At 43.7% G+C, this 9,526-nt stretch overlaps 1 pseudogene; it reads right to left on the bottom strand.

Annotated features, from left to right (window-relative positions):
* Window positions 1-939: 939 nt before the first annotated feature.
* Window positions 940-9,526, bottom strand: part of LOC103649999 (transmembrane 9 superfamily member 12-like) — a 42,929-nt pseudogene continuing 34,342 nt past the window's right edge.

Below are 9,526 nucleotides of genomic sequence, written 5' to 3'. Positions count from 1 at the left end.
ATGTAATCCGTGGTGATGAAAGGGTCATCGACGGTGATGAGCTTGACATCTTCACTCTGGAGGGGGACCCTGGCCACGAGCCCGCTGATCCTCCCGAAACCTGAGCAGACACACAGTTTAGATCGGACCAAACCAACTTGAGGAGGGAGTGACCTCGCCGATGGTGGCTAGGGTCGGTGCGGGGTGAGCTCGAACGCAGTAGATCGAGGGGCATACCATGTAGTCCGTGGTGTTGAAAGGGTCGTCGACGGTGACGAGCTTGACTTCCTCGTTCTGGAGGGGGACCCTGTCCACGAGCCCGCTGATCCTCCTGAAACCTGAGCATACGCACAGTTTAGATCAGAGCAAACCAACTTGAAGTAGCCGAAGAGATCGAGGGGAGGAGGGCGCGATGGGGTGGATCATGGAGCAGAGGGGAGGATGACGGTGTTGCCTGCGTGTTGATGGCGGGGATCGGCCGAGGACCATGGGCGATGTTGCCTGCGCGTGCCATCAATGACGTGGGGAGGAGGTGCCTGCATGTTGGTGGTGGGGATCGGCCGAGGATCATGGGCGGTGTTGCCTACGCGTTGATGGCGAGGATCATGGGCGGTGTTCCATCGATGGTGTTGCCTACGCGTTGATGGCGAGGATCAGCCGAGGATCATGGGCGGTGTTGCCTGCGCGCGCCATCGATGGTGTGGGGAGGAGGGCGTTGATGGCGGCCTCGGATCCCCGTAATCGTGGAGCTAAGGGGTAGGAGGTCCTCGACGGCATGGGGAGGAGGGTGGGGCGGATCGACGTTGATGGCAGAGAGACCTCGAAAGAACTGTGCACCAACAGTGTTGTGGACGGCTACAATATTGTCTTAAGTAGTAAAGATGACCTTCCCAGAATAGTAACGAACTATAAATGAATAGTTTCATTTTCATATTGAATAGATCTCAAGTGTTCAAAACCAAAGGCTGCTCACAAATGCCCAGAGCAAGCAAAACTGAATGGTATTACAAAGTGCAATAAACATAGCTGAAGAACTTACAATCATTCCTAAGAATTAAGTTTCAACTTGAGTGACTATGCTGCGCTAAATGATTGAATTAATCATGACCAAAAGCCATGGGCGTTGCCATGTATCCATTTTTTCATTTGATTTATTGTGTAGTATTTCTAAGAGGGTAACTATTACCATGATCAGATGACTCTATTGCAGAAAGAGGCAGCGGGGCACACCTCTAATCAATCTTAACAGACGAGAAGAGGTAGTGGGCGAAGTAGAAGGAGAGCAGGAAACCAATGGCGCCAGTGGAGAGCATGATTGCAAGGGCCATGATCAGGGAATAACCAAGGTAGAGTGTGGCAGAAACTGGTCCACTCAGGCTCCTGATATCGAACACCAGGTAGTTAATAGAGTAGAGGAACACATAGAATGCGATAGAGCCAGAAGCAAAGAAGTCCTTCCACCACCATTTTCAGTCCTCCACGCAAAGGTGCATGTAGGTCAGGACCAGAGAAACCTCACCATAGAATATGACCAGTAGGAAGAGGACAATGAACATGAAGCCAAAGACATAGTAGAATCTTCCCAACCAAATGCTGGAAAGGATAAAGAAGAGCTTAATGAAGAGAGTACCAAATGGCAATGTTCCCACACCGAGCACAAGCAGCGATGGGGGGAACTTGCGCTCAGGGACCTCTCGTGGGATCTGGTTGGTTCGGACAGGGTAGTCGATGCTTGCAGCACGTGTGCCTAGCAAGCCTCCAATAAGTGTGAGTGGCCCAGAGATGTAGAACCATAGGGCCAGGAGGGTGAATAACAGTGAGATGGGTAGAGCTCCAGTGCTCTTCTTGCCCCCACAAAATGGAGTTAAGCACAGTGAGGATGATGAACACAATCCCATGGAAGAAGCAGACAGTCAGCCAAGCAACAGATTTCCACCCTTCTGAGGTTCCCTTGATGGTCCTCTAGACACGGACACCAACGTATCCAGCAATGATACCAAGGAAGAGGTAGAGAATGATCATTCTGGTCAGGAGCATTCCCCTGGAAGCAGGTGAGAGAAATCCCAGGGCAGCAAACATAATTGTAACAACTGCCATACCCATGATCTGGATACCATGAGCGATGTCACACCCGATTTTGGAAGGTAAACCGAATGTGAACCATGTACGTGCCAGGATCAGAAATTCACGTACACGACGATTGCATAAATGACTCATCATAGCACAATTCTTCGAATAACAATAAAGAGTAAGTAATAATATGAAAGACTAGAGTCATTTACATAATATAATCAAAGTACACAGAATAGAAACGTAGCCAACGTAAATTAACCCAACATAGGCAGCTGACTGGGGGAGGTCGCTAGCCTAATCCTCGGACTCGTCGAATTCCTAGAACTCCTAGAGATCCGCCTCGACGCCTTCTTCTTTACCTGAGCATAGATTGCACCAAAGGCAACCTGGTGTTTTGTGAAAGCAAGGCTGAGTACACATCAACGTACTCAGCAAATGACCCGTTTGGTTGAAGTGGACTAGCTTTATGTGGGGTTAAGGTCAAAGTGGTTGCTTTTAGTTGGTCAGGTATTTATTATTAGTGGAAGCCAAGTTTTATAATATAACCAACCCGTGAATCCTTTCATCATCGAGGAACATCATTATCATCATCGAACCAAAATAATAAATAGAACCATTGTATATCAAATCATATGTATCTCTAATCAAAGAGGATCCCAAGGCCGCTCTTAACCGTGAGCACGACTGATATATCAGTTTCTAATCCTCTGCAGAGGTCGCACACTTTACCCACGAGTCATGATTCCCTTTCTGCCCGGGGAGAGCTAATCCCCATTGACCACTACCTAGGTGGCCTGGCAGGGTATCACTATGTAGCCTTTACAAAGATTCCTAGGTGCATAGCTGCTCGTTAGGTTTCGCCAGTCGTACAAACGTAGTACACCTCCCCAAGGTGGGTGACTAACAAAACCAAATCGAATGAACCTCTGCACCCCCCTTGGCAGAGCGAGCACTACGCCCCGGCCCCCATTGACGGCCCTCCGACAAAGCCAACTATACCCCCAGGTTCATCTAATTAATCAGCTAAGGGCGTCCCATTCCACCCTCATGGCTGCACTGTTATCCCGGGTGGTCACTCCACGAACAGGTCCTTACGGAGAGGTACTCAGGGAAAATGGCCCGAGCCCCCTAAAATATCACAATATCATCATCGGGATAACATCATCGTATCATAAATATTCACATCATGTTCATTGATTAAAGTAAAGCAATAGCATGAAGCTAACCATAATAACCCAAAAGGTAATCAAGGACAAGATAAATACAAAGCAAGTCAATCCTTAGGTTTCAATTAAGTAATGCGGGACAATAAATTATAAGTGAATGAGACATAATGGGTCAGAGGACACTTGACTTCACCAAATAGATGCTCAGGGTCTTCAACCTTGTAGAACTCGAAGAACCTGATCACTTGGTCGCCAACGCTTGATCTTCGATCCCTTGAAGCTTGGAAATGGATCACAATCTATTCGCGACACACAACGAAAACAAACACGCACAAACAAGCAAACATATATATTGAAAGTAGCCTAGAGGAGGGGGGGTGAATAGGCTACACCTGAAATTTTTCACTAAAAACTTTGAGATAGGTCAAATTAAAGTTGCACTGGTGCAAACCGGTTCAGTTGATTTTGTTTACAACTGAACAAGTTTGAACCTGCTCAACTTAGATTAAATAATCAGTTAAACAAATATTATGAAGTAGTGAAAGATTTTACTAATGACTTGCCCTACAGAAAATCCACTCAAATAGATGAATATGAACCAACCAACAATTTAAGGCACTTAACAAGAAAGCACAAGAACACGCGATTTATCCCGAGGTTCCGAAACCACCACAAAGGTGTCCTACTCCTCGTTGAAGAGCCCACAAAGGGCCGGGTCTTTTCCAACCCTAATCCTCCACAAGCCGACCACAAAGGTCAAGGCAATCTCTTCTCAAATTTGCTCAAAGAGCGGGTAATACAAACTTCTTGGGGTTGTCCACAAATTTGGAGACTCCCAAGCAACCTCTAACCGTCAAGGAACACAAGGCTCCAAGAGTAACAAATCCGCACAAGGTCAAGTTTGCAATGAGCTCAAGAACAAAGAGAATGGGAGAATCAAGATGAAATTGACAGCGCGTTAGATCGACTTCACCTCACACCAAGGATCCTTCAAGCGATTGAAGGAGATGCGATTTCGGGTGTGAGATGTGAATGGAATGCCTTTGTTTGGGGTTTGGTCAGCTGAGAAATCGTGGAGAGAGCACAAGTAATGAAGAGAGAGAGAGTATTTAAAGGATCCCCCAAAAGCTGGCAGCCGTTGGGAGAAAAGAGCCGAAAACCGGTTGAACCGGTTTACAGACCGGTTGAACCGGTTTCCACCAGGAAGATCTCGGTTCACTGACCTACTCAGCCAGAGACTCGACCGGATCCAAAACCGGTTGAGCCGGGAAAAATTCCGGTTGAACCGGTTTCTCAAAAATATCTGCAACGATTTTTCTGACAGCTCTGACTGTCAGACAGGTCAGAGCAGGGATCGCAGAGGAACAGTCCAGAAACCGGTTGAACCGGTTTCAGGTCCGGTTGAACCGGTTTCAGAGGCTGAAGAGCAAGTTTTGCACATTTTGAAGTGAACAAAGGTGGAACTCTTGTGGGAAGTAAAAATGGGTTTTCACAAAGGCATTCATGATCTGGAAAAGTGTTCTCTAAGATGATTTTGAAGGATTTTGAACTTAGCTCATTGCATAACTTACTTAACCATTGCGGATCCCTCTTAATTGAACGACGATTCCTATAACTCAAGAACTATAAAATGAACACTGACGTTGTTTCCAAGCACTTGAAGCACGTCATATGATGTAGAATTTAAATCCGATGTGCTTTACATTTTTATGCTCATAAGATCTGTGCTTCTCCTGTCTGTAGGATAATTGTGTACATGCTAGGAGCAAACTTGTTAGAATCTCTGTTTGTTTTGTCATTTAATCACCAAAACCCTCAATTAGGGTTGATTGCACTTACATATATGCATAAGAACATTACACCATTCGAAGAGAAACATAATAATAATAAAACATGCAATACGAAATAGAGTGCGTTACTATGGTCACGCGAGGAAAAAGAAACGTGATGGTCGAGGCTACGGTCGAGAAGTTATCGCGTTTACGTTAAACAATATTAACTATAGCATTTAATTCGACATTATCAAATATAAATAATATCTACCATTTAGTTTTGATTAATCTGTTACACTAATCAGCTGTCAGTTAGACCAGTAATTTAATTAAAGCGAGATATTCTAAGCGAGGCGAATTTATGATGCGCGAAACAGCACGACAACATGCAACCGACGCGCGGACACGCACGACATACCATGCTGACGACACACAAAACAGGTCGCGCGACCAACGCGAACGGCGCGCGAACAACACGCCACCACGTGCAGAACAGCACGCGCGACATGCGAGAAAATTAAATAGGTGACACATTTTATACTAAACAAATATTAAATAAATAAAAGGTAGTTAAGTTGATATTTAACATGTTAATATTTATTATAAAAGCTCAAGTTGAACACTACACATTTAATCTAATTAGAATATTAATCTAATAAATATTAGTCGGGTAAACCTTAAGTTAATTATCTAAAATATATGATTTGACGAATTAACCTTATTAACGTGAGTGTTTATAAGTGGCAAACTATTTATTATCACACGTAGACGTCACGTGGCACACGTGATCGTCACGCGACGACGCACGCACACGACGTATGACAACGCGTGTGAACGGCACACGCGACACACGCAAAACAACGCGCACGACAGTATGCGACACGCACGAGTCAACGCGACTACGCGTGGCGCGTAAACAAAGTCGCGCGCGAAGAGCAAACAAATAATTAATGAAAGTATTTTAGTTGGTATTAATCACATTAATTAACATTTATATTCATAAAAGTATGAGTTAAAACTATACACTTGTTCTAATTAAACTGATATCTTAAGTAGAAAATGACTAAACAATAATTGACTAGTTAGCGCGAGCGATAATAACGGAGATAATTAAATAATGCGCTGACAGCGTGCGAGAACAACTCATAAACATCACGCACGACACTCGAGCACCACTAACAGGTGTCGTGATTATACTTAACAAGTATTAATTCAAAATATTTAAGTATGGGATTAATCATGTTAACATATATTTATAAAGGCACAATGTAGAAACTGTAAAATAGTTTTAACCAGAAAGCTATTTGAAATAACCAGCAGCTTAAACAATTACTTGACTAATTAATTAATTAAAACATGTGCCGCGATAAAATAGTGTTACTAATATGAGTGTGAGCTGTTACAGAGTTAGCATGACTGAAACGGGTCGAAACAAGTTTGCGACACATTATATATTGATTAACTAACAATTCGCGGCTAATAAACGACGTGACATACAAATACTACTAAATTATGTTGTTTCTATATTAAATATAGCATTTAAGTCGGGACAATCACGTTAACAGGTATCTACAAATGCATAATTATACTAGCAAGCATTTATAAAATATAAATTAACGCAACAGCTTAGTTTCGATTAATTTGATATTCTAATAGTTAACAGCTACACAGGTGACCAATTAACGTAAGTGATCATAAGTGAAAACAATTTAATAATGCGCGCGACAACGCGTGAAACGAAGTACGCCACACTTCGTAAACGACGACGCGCGCGGACAGGACGCGCGAAACATCTCGCGCGGCGCGCGCTACAGCACGCTAGCGTACACGCCACGTGGCACACGTGATCGTCACGCGACGACGCACGCACACGACGTGTGACAACACATGTGAACGGCACGCGCGACACACGCAAAACAACGAGCACGACAGTACGCGACACACACGAGTCAACGCGACTACACACGCGAATAACATGATGGCGCGTAAACAAAGTCGCGCGCGAAGAGCAAACAAATAATTAATGAAAGTATTTCAGTTGGTATTAATCACGTTAATTAACATTTATATTCATAAAAGTATGAGTTAAAACTATACACTTGTTCTAATTAAACTGTTATCTTAAGTAGCAAACGACTAAACAATAATTGACTAGTTAGCGCGAGCGATAATAACGGAGATAATTAAATAATGCGCTGACAGCGTGCGAGAATAACTCATAAACATCACGCACGACACTCGAGCACCACTAATAGGTGTCGTGATTATACTTAACAAGTATTAATTCAAAATATTTAAGTATGGGATTAATCATGTTAACATGTATTTATAAAGGCGCAATGTAAAAACTGTAAAATAGTTTTAACCAGAAAGCTATTTGAAATAACCAGCAGCTTAAACAATTACTTGACTAATTAATTAATTAAAACATGTGTCGCAACGAAATAGTGTTACTAATATGAGTGTGACGCTGTTACAGAGTTAGCACGACTGAAACGGGTCAAAACAAGTTTGCGACACATTATATATTGATTAACTAACAATTCGCGGCTAATAAACGACGTGACATACAAATACTACTAAATTATGTCGTTTCTATATTAAATATAGCATTTAAGTCGGGACAATCACGTTAACAGGTATCTACAAATGCATAATTATATTAGCAGGCATTTATAAAATATAAATTAACGCAACTACTTAGTTTCGATTAATTTGATATTCTAATAGTTAACAGCTACACAGGTGACCAATTAACGTAAGTGATCAAAAGTGAAAACAATTTAATAACGCGCGCGACAACACGTGAAACGAAGTACGCCACACTTCGTAAACGACGACGTGCGCGGACAGCACGCGTGAAACATCTCGCGCGGCGCGCGCTACAGCATGCTAGCGTAGACGCCACGTGGCACACGTGATCGTCACGCGACGACGCACGCACATGACGTGTGACAACGCGTGTGAACGGCACGCGCGACACACGCAAAACAACACGCACGACTGTACGCGACACGCACGAGTCAATGCAACTACGCGCGCGAACAACACGATGGCGCGTAAACAAAGTCGCGCGCGAAGAGCAAACAAATAATTAATGAAAGTATTTCAATTGGTATTAATCACGTTAATTAACATTTATATTCATAAAAGTATGAGTTAAAACTATACACTTGTTCTAATTAAACTATTATCTTAAGTAGCAAACGACTAAACAATAATTGACTAGTTAGCGCGAGCGATAATAACAGAGATAATTAAATAATGCGCTGACTGCGTGCGAGAATAACTCATAAACATCACGCACGACACTCGAGCACCACTAACAGGTTTCGTGATTATACTTAACAAGTATTAATTCAAAATATTTAAGTATGGGATTAATCATGTTAACATGTATTTATAATGGCGCAATGTAGAAACTGTAAAATAGTTTTAACCAGAAAGCTATTTGAAATAACCAGCAGATTAAACAATTACTTGACTAATTAATTAATTAAAACATGTGCCGCGACGAAATAGTGTTACTAATATGAGTGTGACGCTGTTACAGAGTTAGCACGACTGAAACGGGTCGAAACAAGTTTGCGACACATTATATATTGATTAACTAACAATTCGTGGCTATTAAACGACGTGACATACAAATACTACTAAATTATGTCGTTTCTATATTAAATATAGCATTTAAGTCGGGATAATCACGTTAACAAGTATCTACAAATGCATAATTATATTAGCAAGCATTTATAAAATATAAATTAACGCAACTGCTTAGTTTCGATTAATTTGATATTCTAATAGTTAACAGCTACACAGGTGACCAATTAACGTAAGTGATCATAAGTGAAAACAATTTAATAACGCGCGCGACAACGCATGAAACGAAGTACGCCACACTTCGTAAACGACGATGTGCGCGAACAGCACGCGCGAAACATCTCGTGCGGCGCGCGCTACAGCACGCTAATTATGCAGACCGAACGCACGGCGCGCGTGCATGAATATATATATATATATATATGGACGACGACTACGCGCATGACAACGCGTGACTTGCGCGCAGCGCAGATCGCATGACAGCGAGTGTGCGACGGGGCTGTGCGCAAGGGGTAGACTAAGGGTAGACCGGGGTAGACGATATTCTCACCTTGGCGTCGACGCACAGCAGAACCTAGTGCAGACGACGACGACGTGCACCAAGCAAGGCTCGGGCGTGCAGACGGTGAGCCGGCGCGGCGAGGCGGTCGCGGACGAGGACGGTAGCCGGCGCGGCGAGGCGGTTCTGGCCCAGTCACACTGCTGCGCTGGGATTAAGCCGCATCGGGCACTGACAGTTTTAGCGATGGAGAGGCGGCATGAGCACGACAAGACGAGAAAGAAATGGTTTGGGAAGATGAACAGGCTTTAGCGGCGGCTGGGCAACCTGCCCACGTAGGGACGTGTGCGACGTGCTGCTGGGGCGAGGCGACGTGGGGGCATGAGGCTGAAAGCGCGCGCATGCGGCTGGGGCAAGCGCTGGGCTGCGCAAGCGCG

The sequence above is a fragment of the Zea mays genome, chromosome 3 (genome assembly GCF_902167145.1).
Source record: "Zea mays cultivar B73 chromosome 3, Zm-B73-REFERENCE-NAM-5.0, whole genome shotgun sequence".
Classification (NCBI taxonomy): domain Eukaryota; kingdom Viridiplantae; phylum Streptophyta; class Magnoliopsida; order Poales; family Poaceae; genus Zea; species Zea mays.
Note: the sequence above shows the minus strand (reverse complement) of the source record. Positions and strands in the feature narration are given on the sequence as shown.